Here is a 15,000-nt window from a genome sequence, read left to right on the forward strand (position 1 = left end):
AGGTAAGTGCTTCGAGTCTGTTCTCAGCACCAGAGCCTCGGGATGCTTCACTGCCTCCCGATGCCATATTACCTATTCCGCCCTGCTGCGAAGACCCACCGGGTACGTCCAAAATACTCGTCCCCATGGTGCCCCTAGCACGGAGTTTAGAGGCATGGCTTTCACTGCCCAATCCATCACGCTGGCTGCAACGGACCATTTGACTCGGTTACGCAATTCAGTTTGCCAGGCCTCCACCCCCTTCGCGGGCGTCCATTTTTCCGGAAATCGCCTCTCTTTTACTAAAAAAGCAAAGACGCGATAGAGCCTGTCCCTCTAACTGAAACGAAGAAGGGTTTCTACAGCCCTTACTTCGTTGTACCCAAGAAAGGTGGCGGCATACGACCGATCTTGTACCTGCGAGATTTCAACTGGGCTCTGTCCAAACTCCCGTTCAAAATGCTCACCCAGAAACAAATTCTGTCTGGCATCCGGCATCTAGATTGGTTCGCAGTGGTAGACCTGAAGGACGCGTACTTTCACGTCTCGATCCTGCCACGACACCGACCCTTTCTACAGTTCGCGCTTGACGGTTGACGGTCAGGCGTATCAGTTCAAAGTCCTCCCCTTCGGCCTGTCTCTGTCCCCTCGTGTCTTCACGAAAGTTGCAGAGGCAGCCCTTGCCCCGCTCCGAGAAGCCGGCATACGCATACTCAATTACCTCAATGATTGGCTCATCCTGGCCCCCTCGTGAGAGTTACTATGCGCGCACAGAGACCAGGTGCTCAGGCACCTCATCCGTTTGGGGCTTCAGGTCAACTGGGAAAAGAGCAAGCTCACCCCGGTTCAGAGCATCTCTTTTCTCAGCATGGAGTTATACTCAGTTTCAATGTCAGCACGTCTCTCCTACGAGCGTGCACAGTCGGTGCTGAAAAGCCTTGTTTCCTTCAAGCCAGGCACCGTGGTCCCTTTAACGTTTCCAGAGGCTCCTGGGGCATATAACATCCTCCGCGGCGGCCGCGCCACTGGGGTTGATGCATATGAGACCGTGTGAGAATCACCACCACCTGCCGCCAAACCTTCAAACCCTGGAAAGACCTCTGCTTTCTATGGGCAGGAGTACCCTTGCAGCAGGTGTCCCGACGCGGTCACGACCGACACCTCCAAATCGGGCTGGGGCAGCCGCGGGCCGTTGGAACGGGGCCCCGCTGCACTGGCACATCAACTGCCTAGAGTTGTTGGCTGTTTTCTTTGCCCTGAGGAAGTTTCTCCTGTTAATTCGAGATAAACATGCCCTAGTCAGGTCAGACAGCACCTCAGTGGTGGCCTATATAAATCGCCAAGGCGGAGTACGCCCCCACCACATGTCACAATTCGCCGTCGTCTCCTCTTTTGGAGCCAACTCAACCTCGGCAACCTCAATGTGATAGCGGACGCGCTGTCACAACAACGCTTGCCCAGTGGGGAGTGGAGGCTCCACCCCCAGTCGGTCCAGCTGATCTGGGAACGGTTCGGCAAGGCCCTGGTAGACCTGTTTGCCTCCCAAGAAACCTCCCACTGTCCGCTCTGGTAAGCCCTTGGCACACAGCTGGCCCGTGGGGCTTCGCAAGTACGAATTTCCCCCAGTGAGCCTTCTTGCACAGGTGCTGTGCAAGGTCAGGGAAGACGAGGAGCAAGTCACCTTGGTGGCCCCCTATTGGCCCACTCGGACATGGTTCTCGGACCTCACGCTTCTCGGGACAGCCCTTCCCTGGCGAATCCCCCTGAGGAAGGACCTTCTTTCTCAGGGACGGGGCATGCTCTGGCACCCGCACCCAGACCTCTGGAACCTCCACGTCTGGCCCTTGGACAGGATGCAGAAGATCTAGCTGGTCTACCATCGACCATCGTAGATACATCAACCAAGCCAGAGCCCCCTCTACCAGGCATCTTCACGCCCTAAAGTGGCGCCTATTCGCAAATTGGGCTAAAGACCCACAGAGGTGTGTGGTTAGGTCAGTGCTCGTGTTCCTACAGGAGAGGCTGGAGAGGAGGCTGTCCCCCTCCACCCTCAAGGTGTATGATGCCATCGCGGCTCACCACGACACGATAGACGGCAAGTCTCTAGGTAAGCACGACCTAATTATCAGGTTCCTAAAAGGCACCCGGAGGCTAACTCTCTCCCGGCCAAGCCTGTTCCCCTCCTGGTATCTCTTGGTGGTCCTCACGGGCCTCCAGAGATCCCCCTTTGAGCCGCTAGATTCAGCTGGACTTAGGGCCCTTTCTCTCAAAATGGCCCTGCTGATCGCGCTCGCCTCCATCAAGAGGGTCGGGGACCTGCAAGCATTCTCTGTCAGCGACACTTGCCTTGAGTTTGGTCCGGCAGACACATACGTGATCCTAAGACCGCGACCAGGTTACGTGCCCAAGGTTCCTACCACACCCTTCAGAGATCAGGTAGTGACCTGCAAGCGCTGTCCCGGGAGGAGGCAGACCCAGCCCTTTCGTTGGTGTTTTTGGTACGTGTTTTGCGTATCTATCTGAACCGCACGCAGAGCTCTAGATGTTCTGAGCAGCTCTTTGTCTGCTTCGGTGGACAGCAAAAAGGGAACGCTGTCTCCAAACAGAGGCTTGCCCACTGGGTTGTCGACGCCATTTCACTGGCTTATCACACCCAGGCCATGCCCCCCCTTGCGGGTCCGAGCTCACTCAACCAGGAGTGTTGCATCCTCATGGGCACTGGCCAGGGGCACCTCCCTAGCAGACATCTGCAGAGCAGCAGGGTGGGCAACACCTAACAATTTCGCAAGATTCTACAATCTCCGAGTTGAGTCAGTATCGTCCCGTGTTCTCTCAGGTCTGAGCCAATAGAACTCGGTAACAGCCCGTAGAACTCGGTAAGCTGACGATCTGGCCGGGTGAATCACTTGTGCCTAGCGCCCTTTCCCTCAGCCGAGGTAAAATAGTGCACCTTTGTTCCCAGGAGACCCCATCTTTCGGATCCCTGGTTGATTCCTCCCTAGCCCTTTTGGGTCTGCCGTTCAGTGGAGGAACTCGCCGACCCAAGCCACTACAGGTACTCAATCTACCCTGTACTGGAATAGGTGCTCCACAGGTTAAGGCCTCCTGTTCGGACTCCCCCTGTGTGTAATTCCGTGGTACTGTCCTCTCACGAGCGGACTCCCGTGTCTCCCTTAGGCAGTTCCAGCTGCCTCGGTCGCCGTGCTGTAGCTTTCCCCTCCACGAGGCTGGATCTACCACCGCGCCAACTTTCCCACATAGGATCTAAGCGGCCTTGTGATATATTCGCCACTCTTTGGCTCCCCTGCAGGGTAGGTATGGTCTCCGCAGGGTCTTCTCCCCCTGAAAGAATAGAAAACGGGGTAAGACCCCCTTCCCTTAATGCATGTAAGGGTCCCGGCCGTAGTTGCTCTATGCGAGAAACATAGAGAGAAAAGAGGCTCAGCCAGGCTTGGCCCGTTCCCAGGTTGGCAAGCGTCACCTTGTTCCCTTCACTAGGGTAACCAGAAGGATTCTGATGACTTTAATGGGGCATTGGGGAAGGGTACGTGCAGCCTGTTACAGCTGGTCTCCTTTGCACGTAAGAATACCTGCCTGCTCCTGTATCAGCAGTTCGCGTACACGGCTCAGCGCATGGCATGATTGAAGTGGGACCCCTAGTGTCGCTTCTCCGACACAACGTGGAGAGAGCGACAGAAGGGGAACGTCTAGGTTACGTATGTAACCTCCGTTCCCCGATGGAGGGAACGAGACGTTGTGTCCTCCCCACCACGTCGCTGAGCCACTGTTGTGGCGGGACCATTTCTGGCTTCTCAGAAAAATCCTGAATGAACTCCCGTATTCGCCCCGCTTAAATGCCTGTATGTCTGGGGGCGGGATATGCAAATACCGTCTGCCAACTTATCATTGGCCTTTTTTCATAGAACAGAGGTATATATCAGCGCTCAAGAGAGACACCTAGTGTCGCTTCTCCGACACAACGTCTGTTCCCTCCATCGAGGAACGGAGGATACATATGTAACCTAGACGTTCATACTGATCTTACAGTGAAATCAGAAACAGTAGGTTTACTTCTTTTGCTAAAATCTGTTACTGAAACACTGCCCCAAGTGGCCAAAGCAGTAAGTGTTGTTGGGTGGATGAGCATACACTGTATATGAACTCCATTTTCCAGGTGTAATGTCCACGGAGGGGTGCCAAAATCAAATTATTTTTAGCTGTACAGGCAGTTATACAGTGAAGAGGAATGCATATTTGATCAATTTCCCTCCAAACCTAAACCTAACCATCAGTGGAGTAAACATTTAACGTAAGAGGGGAAAATGCAACCTCTGAATCATGCTCGTCAATGACTTCCTGGATTCAACACAGTATCCGATTTCGGATCTCCCACATTGCTTAAGCAATGTACGTCCGTTCACACTGCAGGTGAAGGTAAACATGCAGGAGCTGATGCAGAAATGTCTGATAGGAGATGCCGCTTCTCAGTAAGTCAGCATAATGTGGCTGATCCTAGAGCACAGGAAATCTCGAAAACAACATGCCAACTTCCCATGTGATCATCTTGGTGAGTTTGTGATGGGACTTGTGGATCCTTTTTCCTGAAAAATTGCCAATTGGGAGAGTTCAGGAACCAATTTGAAAACAACTTTTGCAATTCTGTTTGGTGACAATAGGAGTGAATAAATTATATACTTCCCCACTGCAAAAACGTTCATTCATATGTGAAACTTTTCTTTAATCTTCTTAATATTTTTGCCTTGTTTTCCAGTAAAAATACAAAATATCCTTAAAGCTAGATTTACTTGACAAGCGAAATTGCATAAGAAAATACATTTACTAAATGTAGTGAGGTTTATGCTTAAAACAATAAAAAAACTATTTGTCAATGGGGCAAGATAATTAAATTAGCATTATGGCTTTGTTCCTTAATTCTTCTTTGGACCTCTTCGTTGGTGATGTGGTTCATATACGAGATGCCCAAGATTCTACGATAACATCTCATCCCATGGTCTTGATTTTTCTTTCTAGTTCTGCTGTCAGCGTCCATGTTTCGCAAACATACAGGAAGATAGACAGGACCAGTGCATGCAGCAGCCTGAGTTTGGATTTGAGACTGATTTGAATTTCTCTCAAGGTGGGCTTGAATTTGGCAAATGCAGCTGTTGTTAGTGCTGCCCTTGCAAAGATTTCAGGCCTGGACCCCTTTTTGCTATGATGGCACCCAGGTACTTGAACTGGTGGACCTCTTTCAGCTTTCGTCCATTCACTAAGATGTTCTTAGTGATAGGTTGGGTGGAGTTTGTCATGATCTTGGTTTTCTCCTCACTTATCTCCATGCTATATCTGGTTGATGTTTTATCTAGGAGGTTCACTAGATTGCTAGAGTGCTCTTCTTTGCTTCCTGCCAAGCTGTTGGTGTCATCGGCAAAACAGAGGTTGGTGATGGTACACCCTTCAATGCTGACAGTCCCATGGTGGTCCTCGAGGGCATCGGTCATAATAAATTCCAGGAATATATTGAACAAAACAGGAGATAGGAGGCATCCTTGATGGACACCGACAGTCGCGCGGAACCATTTTCCAGTTTGGCCCAGGAGTAGAACGGCACTGCTAGCTTTGGCATACAGCTGTTGGATGGTCTCTATCAGCTTCCTGCCCATGTTGTAATTTCTCATGGTGGCCCAAAGAGCTTCATGCCAGACTCGGTCAAATGCCTTTTTGAAGTTCACAAAGACGTGGTAGATGTTCTGCTGGTGTTGTGGGTACTTTTTTCGCATAGAATCCTTAAGTTGAAAATTTGTTCTGTAGTGCTACATCCACTGTGAAATCCAGCCTGTTCTTCTGCTATGATTTCTTCTGCATGTGGTCTTAATCTGTTGAGTTTGACTGAGCATCATTTTGCTGGTATGGCTTATAAGGCTGATGGTTCAGTATTTCTGGCAGAGTAGTAGGTTGGCTTTTTTTGGGAGGGTTATGATGAGTGTGTGTGTGTGTGTGTCCAGGGTGTTGGCCACATTCCAGTCTGCCAGATCTTGTTGCAGATTCTGGTGAGGACCTCTACTACTGCTTCTCCTCCACACTTAATTAGTTCTGCGGGAATGTTGTCACCACCTACTGTTTTTCTGTTCTTCAGAGATTTGATGGCTGCCTACACTTCTACTAGCAGTATTGGGTGATAATCTTCGTTCGTTGATTCTTGACTAATAACTGGTAATTGTAGAGGTCAGAGCAATATCTGTTTACCTATTTATTATGTCTTGCATTTCCCTTCTTTGTCCTTAATGGTACTCACTCTTGCCTGCTTCTCTTGAGTCAAGTTTTTTTACTAGCTGGAATGCTTGTCTGTTGTTCTAGTTAAAGCAGTCTTCTATTTGTGTGCACTTATTCTCTATCCAGTCTTATTTAGCCTTTTTCATCTGACATGTTATTTCTTTTGCTATTTTTTTATTCTTTTGTCCGTGTGGTGTGTCTACAATTCTTCAATTTCCTCCCGTCGTCACACAGTTCTAGGATCTTGTCTGTGACCCAGGGTTGTGACTTTTGGTGCTGTTTTATTTTAGTGGCTGTTCCTATCATGCCAATGTGGCAGGGTGGGGGGCGGGCCGGGTCCTGATAGTGCCAACCCGGTCCCTTTTCAGGCTAATCAAGCCTCCTAGAGGGATAAAGGCTGATTGCGGAGAATTGTGCGGGAGAGAGAGATAAGGGACCGGGTTTGTATAATCACGACCCGGCCCCGCCCTCTGCCCTGCCACAGCCATCTTTAAAGTTGCTTATCATTTCTTTAGGGTCTTCATCCAGAACAAGCAGTGGAGCCAACTTCCCTCCGATGGTGGCTGGGAAGGCTTCTGCAATGCTAGGGTCTCTTAAATTTTCTAAGTTGAATTTCAGCCGGGTGTTTTTTGGCTTTCTGACCTTCATCAGCCTTACTCTAAAGGTTAGTATCACCAAGTCATGGTCACTTCCGACATCGGCACCGGAAAACGTCCTGTTTTAGCTCTGCTGATGCCAGATCGAAGCCGATTCTGGACCAGAATGCAATCAATCAAGTTGTGAAGGGTTCCACCAGGTGCATGCCATGTCCAGCATAGGGAAGCCTTGTGCTCAGCCAGCATGTTGGTAAGGACCATATCATAATATCTGGCAAACTCCAGAAAGCATAGACCCCGCTCGTTGGTTTCTGTATTGCAAGACGGGCCACAGGTGTCTCTCCAGTCCTTTAGGGTGTCGGTTCCTTCTTTGGCATTCCAATCTCCCTGGATGATCAAGATGTCCTTTTTCACATTGTCCATGCTATTTTGAAGTTGGGTGTAAAACTCTTCTACATAATCATCATCGTAGTCTGATGTTGGGGCATACACTTGGATGATGGTGATGTTGAACGGTGCTGCTTGTAGGCATTAGCCTGCTGGAAACTGGGCAGCAGCTAAGGACTGCATTCTTATGACTAATTTGTTGATTTCTCTGCTGTAGTAGAACACATGGCCTTTTTCTGTTATATGTTCACTGAAGTTCTTCCATCTCACTACACAAAGTGCCACAATATGCCAGGTGTCATCTGGCCTGCCCACCACTCACCCCCCCCCCCCACCCCACCCCACCCCACCCTCTGGAGAGGAAGTCCACGACAGCCATCTGCGCCTCCCCAGCCCGTGGACCACCTCGAACTTAAATGGCTGAAGAGCCAGATACCACTGAGTGATCCACACATTGGCATCTTTCATGTGGTGGTGTGGGGCGTGATCTGAACAGAGAGTGAAGGTACGCCCCAACATGTAGTACTGGAGAGTGAGGATGACCCACTTGATAGCAAGACACTCTCTTTCAATGGTGCCTCCACTCAATGATTTTGTATGAAATTTACTGTTGATGACAGGAAAATTGTGAATATCCCCATGCACACACCCCAACTTCACCCTTTTACTTGTGCCCAAAGCATCGTCTTGAACCAAACATTGGTGTATAGTGGTCTACAGCATCCATCAAGGCTTGATGTGTACTCCCCTTGACACTGTTATGCTGTACACTCCGGCTCGATTGGTGGCAGCCTGTGGACATTGGTATTGTTAATGCCAAGGTTCCCTGCAACTCCAGCAGGCCGGCCCAGGCATTACATCTGCACCTGCGATAGCGGGGTCAGCAACCTGAGGGGGAGAGTGAAGAGATATAGAGGGCACCAGAAGCAGGGAAAAGCCCTGCAAATGGGGATCCGGCTCCAGCAAAAGGCGGTGTGTACTTTCTCCAAACTCCATGGTTTCAGCACCACTGTAACAGGTTTGTCGTTGTAGGAAGGAGGAAGTGGTACGTTGAACTAATTTCTTTATTAACAGTTTCTTTCAAGGTGGCTTTTCAGCCTAAACTCAAGGTCACCAACACAATTGAACACTGCTTGTGTAATTTCTGGCATGGTCTCTCCTTTTATTGCTCTCCCCAGTGCTTACTGCAATCAGAAACAGGTGTTAGACATTATAGCGATCAGATGTGTACCCTTACCACTTTCTCTCTCTCCGAACGAATGCTCAACCACATCCCAGCCACCACAGTAGTATTGTGAGTGTTGTCAGAACCCCCAATGTTATCTATAGCTCAATTCAAATTATGAAATGCTCAATGGCCATTTTGTGTATTTGGCAGCAGTGAAAGGCTGGTATGCATCTGTGGACAGAGTCTGGAACTCTGGTCTGGGAAAATGAGAGGAGCCGGTCAGCCTGAGCCAGCTGGCTGCATGGGTGTGAGTGAATGCACACATATAGTACAGGAAATGCACGTTCTGCTAAACGAATCAGCATCCCTCACACACTGTACAACACGTCTTTCAAGCAAAGAACATCGCACCCATCTGACATAATCCAGTGATGGAAGACCACAAAAGATGAGAGATGGAAGAATACATCACGAAGAATAAATAAAAACAGCACTTTTATTTATGTAGTAACTTTAGATATAAGCAAATATCCAATACCTTAGGAATACAAAAGGAAATATTTTGAAGAATGTTCCTTTTTGCTGAAAATTTGCAGTGAATAACGACTTAAATTTCCATCTGTTCCTCACACAAAGCTATCATATAAAATTGTAAAAGTTGTACAGACTGCTTATGTGGAGCTTTTATGTTTTTTTGTTGTTGTTGTCCTTTTTGATGCTTGACAGTTGCGGCCACAATGAACTGGTGGTGTATGGAAAAGAGCTAATGAAGTTAAGTTTGCAAGGGAAGGGGATACAAATTTGAAATGGAACACAGCCCAAGACATCTGGACATACTTGCATCCCATGTGACACTAGTGCCTTGTGGAAGCTGCAATGTTTTTGGCAGAGTAAAGCAGAAGTTTAGAGTAGGAATTATGGCTGAAATAATTTACCTCTAACTACTAGTACTGAATTGAAAAACACTAAAGAGAGGAAGCTTGAATGTCTGATCTTGTCCATCATTGCTTGACATTGAACTTACTTTTAGCCGGTGGCCCCTTGATGTCTTGATGGATGGGATGAGTTGGGCCCTGAATGTTCATGGGGCTAGACCACTGACGTGCGGTCTGGGTAGGCAAACTAGGCACTGCCTACCCTGCCAAAATTCAAAAATAAAATGTTTATTAAATAATAAACTTGTATTTGGAATTTTACTTTTTATTCTTGTGATTTATACATGCAATATGTGTGTTATTCCAATTGTTTAGACGTTATGATTACAAATGTAGCAGTTACGCATAATCAACTAAAAACAAATGGTAGAATAAGCAGTGCTTTTACGGTCCATTCATTGCAGATGACAAGCGGAAAACCCGTTGCGCATGCACACTTCGATCCTGTATTCTTTAACATGTACGGCAAAAAGCACAAATCTGCAGTGCCTTTTGACGTACATATGTTATGCCCGTAATCATCTCCGTTACGTATCAGACATGGACCAATTAAAATCGAGATATTCCTGGACATTTGCGTAGCTAACGTCATTACACCACAGGTAGTGTACATGCCTAATCCCCGCCAAATTCAAAATGACAGCACCAGCCGTAATCACGGAATTAAGAAATTTTTCCAAGCTCGATTTTAATTCCAAATAGGAGTTAATTGCAAGAGGGAGGTCTACGTCAGCCTTAGATGGACTAGTGCAGCAAAAGGGCCCAAAAATTATCCGATCATTTCAAACTGATTGGTATGTAAGAAAAGATTGGCTATGTGGCTGTGCTAACAATCAGCGGCTGTACTGCTATCCCTGCCTGCTTTTTTCAACCAGTCAGACTGTTTGGACTTCAGCGGGATATTGTGATTTGAACAACCTGCCCGCAGCTTTAACCAAGCATGAAAAGTCGTCAGCTCACATCCAGTGTCAAATTACACTGAAAACCTTTGGAAAATCTCGGATCGACCTTGCACTTGACGAGCAAAGGTAGCTGAATATAACCTACCACAATGAAAAGGTAAAGGAAAACCGAGAGGTTTTGAAGGATCTGATAAATGCATAACGTTCACTGTTTACGCACTTGTGTGTGTGTGTGTGTGTGTGAGAGAGAGAGAGAGAGAGAGAGAGAGAGAGAGAGAGTACACAATATACATCCTGATTTGTACATTTCTTGATATGCCACGCTTGTGCGTAACGTTCACTGTTATTACGTATTATTAGCTTAAACAATAAATCAGGTAATCTGGCTTTCATAACTCAGTGCCTAGCCTCTTTAAGACATCACCGCACGTCACTGGGCTAGACAGGACAGATCCAGTCTTGAGACTAAAGGGAATGGCATTCCTACATGGACTTGGATTGGAAAATTGATGGTTCAGTTCAGAAAAAGACTCAAATAAACTAATGACTCATATCTTTCAATGAAATGACCAAACTTTTATGCAATAAGATGTGAGAGGCTGTGCAATATTGAGAAAATAGTCATAGGTTGGCACCTGCAGGAGTTCATGATGAGGTATGCACAACAACCTGACAAAGTAAAGAAGTGTACCTACACATTTCTACACACTCTTGAGTATGTGTAACATTCATGTAACTATTGGCTACAAAGCATTTCTAAAAGACTTATTCACATGACACAGCACTAGTAGAAGTTTTTTCAAGTTATCATTTAAAAAGTAGCCTATTGTTTCAGGTCAATGGTAAATGTGGCCACAATAAAATTACTTACAATTCACTATCCACCATTTTCCTGAATGCAGAAGTGTTCCATGATTAATAATGGCATGATTTTCACTTGCATTGGTTTATATTCTTAATGGATATTAAAAAGAATCCTAAATCCGTAAAATCTGACATAAAAGCATATGGCTCCATAGTGCCAATTCTTTACAGTCGCAGTGACCATATTTGGAAAATACATAAACTGTCAAAGTTTAAAGAGTGGGTGGACAATGTGAATCTATGGACCTAGTTTAGTTACATTGATAAAATAAACTACTTTGAGTTGTTGTGACAGTCAACAACTGAACAAATTGAGACTGAACTCATTTTTACTCCAACTAACCCTTAAAATGCATGTTCTCTTTTGAATGTTTAAATGAGCACAGGTCAGAATCTGACTGTTAATGCAGATGGGGATGCTGATTAATGCATTAGACTTAAATTTGGAACTGTTTTCCAGACAAACTGATAACACAGCATCGGAAGATCTGGAATACAGCGCACAAACAGCATGGATCATTTTTATGGTGCATTTCAAATTTTTTAGGTGCAACTCCATTTGTGTCCCACAGCAAACAAAACAATGAACAATAAATAAAGCAATAAGTAAATTATGACAGAATTTTCTAATAATTTTGAGTAATATGAAGATTTTACATTGGATAAAATAATGGAATGCTCAGGAATGAGTTGAACACGGCATCAGAGTGGCATTTAATATAAGGATCAAGGGTGACATTTTAGTGGTGCTGGCAAAATTTCCCGCCATGTTTCATCATGAGAGTGTGTTGGATTTACCCACTCCTAAATAATAACAAACAAAAGTCTGGCCATGCAAGGCTAAGCACTGATTTAACTTAGTTACGAAGGATGTTTTAAGGTGTGTATTTCAGAGGGTCTGACCACAATAGACATTTTACTTTCCTATCTTCTGTTGGAGTAACTGGAGTATTGACAGCTCATAGCCTACATGATGAGCACCTGTGGCTTTCCATGGCTCTTCCAGCAGGCAGTCGTAATCCTGACCCAATAGCCATGATAGATAGAGTCAGCGCTGACACATCTCTTCTATTCCCAGACACCTGGTCTCCTATACAATCTCATGGAAAATTGAGACAACAGCTGGCAGACTGTTACAGTGAAGGCCTCATATTACACAATTAAAGGAATATCTCAGCCCAAATCGAAAATTCCTTCTTCATTTATTCACTCTCATTTCGCTCCAAACCTGTACGCTGTTCTTTTTCCATGGGACACAGAAGGTGCTTCAGATCCACAGAGTTCTGCAGGCATACCATAGATTCCGTGAGGGACTGCTAATTAGCTACTTTTTCCACCACTTTATGCAGTATCAATGGCATCATGAAGCTGATGATACTTGAGCTGGACAGGCCTCATTAAAATACTACCAAACAAAACGTGACAAGCACGCTTGCACATTACGGTGTGTAAAACATTATTGCTATACTCCCATTTATTGTGAACAAGTAGAACACAGTGTTCATGCAGAGATGACATTCCTTGAGGCATGAAGGAGTGCAGACAATCACTTGTGTGATGAGTTCCACAATAACCCTGAAACAGTTCATTGCACAACTACTATATTAAACTGTGTCATCACAAATTCCCAAGCCAGCCACACTCCTATCCACAACGTCCTTGTCAATGCCAATCTGTTGTCTCATCCCTGTCTTTTTTTGTTTGTTTTTTAAAGAACCCAGCTTAAACCAGACTAAACTGGACTGCTGGTCTTATCCTGGTCAGCCTATCTAGTTTGCTGGTTAAAGATGGAGTTTGGCTAGTTAATAGCTGATCAGGCTTTAAGACATACTAGTTGACCAGAAAAAACAGCTAAAGTCCAGCTTTTCTGAGCTTAGAGACCAGATAGACCAGATAAAGACCAGCTTGGACTGGTTGGGAGATCACCAGCTGAAGACCAGTTTGCTCGGGCTTGGAGACCAGTTTGACCAGTTGGAAGACCAGCTTGACCAGCAGAAGACCAACATGGCCAGCCTGGGAGATCAGCTAAACCCGCTTGGCAAACCTGGGAGACCAGCTTGACTAGCAGAAGTCCAGCTTGGCCAGCCTGAGAGACTAGCTATATCAACTATAGTCTAGCTTGTCCTAAAAGACCAGATCGACCAGCTTGGCCAGGCTTGAAGACCAACTAAAGACCAGCTTGGCCAGTTTTGGAGACAAGTTAGACCAGTTCGACCAGGCAGATGGACCAGCTTGACCAGCAGAAGAGCAGCATGGTGAGCCTGGGAGACCAACTAAAACAGTTAAAGACAATCCAAAAACCACATAAACCAGCTTGACCAGGCTCACTGAACAGCTTAAGATGAGCTTGAACAGGGGGCCTGGGTAGCTCAGCAAGTAAAGACGCTGACTACCTGGAGTCGCAAGTTCAAATCCAGGGTGTGCTGAGTGACTCCACTCAGGCTTCCTAAGCAACCAATTGTCCCAGTTGCTAGGGTGGGTAGAGTCACATTGGGTTAACCTCCTTGTGATCGCTATAATGTGGTTCTCGCTCTTGGTGGGGCGGGTGGTAAGTTGTGCGTGGATGCCGCAGAGAATAGTGTGAAGCCTCCACACGCACAAGGACTCAACAAGCTATGTGATAAGATGTGTGGATTGACTGTCTCAGACACGGAGGCAACTGAAATTCGTCCTTCGCCACCCGGACTGAGGCGATTCACTATGTCACCATGAGGACTTAGAGAGCATTGATAATTGGGCATTCCAAATTGGGGAGAAAATGGGAGGAGAAAATAAAATCAGCTTGGACAGGTTGCGAGACTAGCTAAACCAGCCAGATACCATCTTGGCCAGGTGTGGAGATCAGCTAAACCAGTTAAAGACCAGCTTGCCCAGGCCTGGAGACCAGTTAGACCAATTTTACCAGCCAGAGAGACCAGCTTGGTTAGCCTGAAGGACCAGCTAAACCAGCTAAAGACTACCTTGGCCAGGCTTGAAAACAAGTTAGACCAGCTTGGCTAGGCTTGGAGACCAGCTAAAGACCAGCTTGGCAATAAGCTAGACCAATTGAAGACCAGCATAGTCAGGCTGGGAGACCAGACTTAAATCAGAAAAGACCAGCAAACCATCTCAGGCTGGTTTAAGCTGTTTTTTTTTCAGCAGCGATAGTTCATGAAAAACAGTGCCTGCAGAAAAATAATGTACAACAATCATAGGTGGAGCAAACGAGAAGCCTCGAGGTCACATTCATTGTAGTTTCAAAATGACTATTCTACTGTGAAAATGACAGAACGTAGTATGTAACATCAAGATTAAAGGTGGTTATTTGTTGTGTGGGAATTTTGTGGTGTGGGTATTTGACATCTGCTTGGGGAGCCTGAAAGAATGAAAGACTTTGTGTCATTGCTTGAACAAAGCCACTGCATATATTGTGGCACTGACATATCAAAGAGGAAATAAACATACTGTATACTCACAGTAATCAGCACACTTGTGACCATTCTAGAAATGTAATCTCACCATTGTTTAAATACAGAAGATAAAAAAAAAAACATAAGGAGGTGTGCTAGAAGAGAATTCATCACCATTAGTCAATCAGTCATTGCACCAGCAGAACAATGCTGAACATACTTTAAAAAGACAGGAACCTGGAAATACATAATGAAAATCATTAACAGCCCAAGTGAAATGTTTTCTAAACTGATGTGTCTAACTGCTTTAACACAAATTTTATTATAAGGGCTCAGGCTGAGGGTATTTCTGCAATGGCACACTTAAACACTGGAAAAAAAAATTACTAAGTTATAAAACATGTTAAAATGGTGCTATCATATTTTGTAAAAACGTATTTTCCTCCCTAAGGTCAATGGGCAAATACAACGCTTTGCTGTGATCACACACAAGCTGCAGGTTTGCTG

Source organism: Xyrauchen texanus, chromosome 18 (genome assembly GCF_025860055.1).
Source record: "Xyrauchen texanus isolate HMW12.3.18 chromosome 18, RBS_HiC_50CHRs, whole genome shotgun sequence".
NCBI classification, from domain to species: domain Eukaryota; kingdom Metazoa; phylum Chordata; class Actinopteri; order Cypriniformes; family Catostomidae; genus Xyrauchen; species Xyrauchen texanus.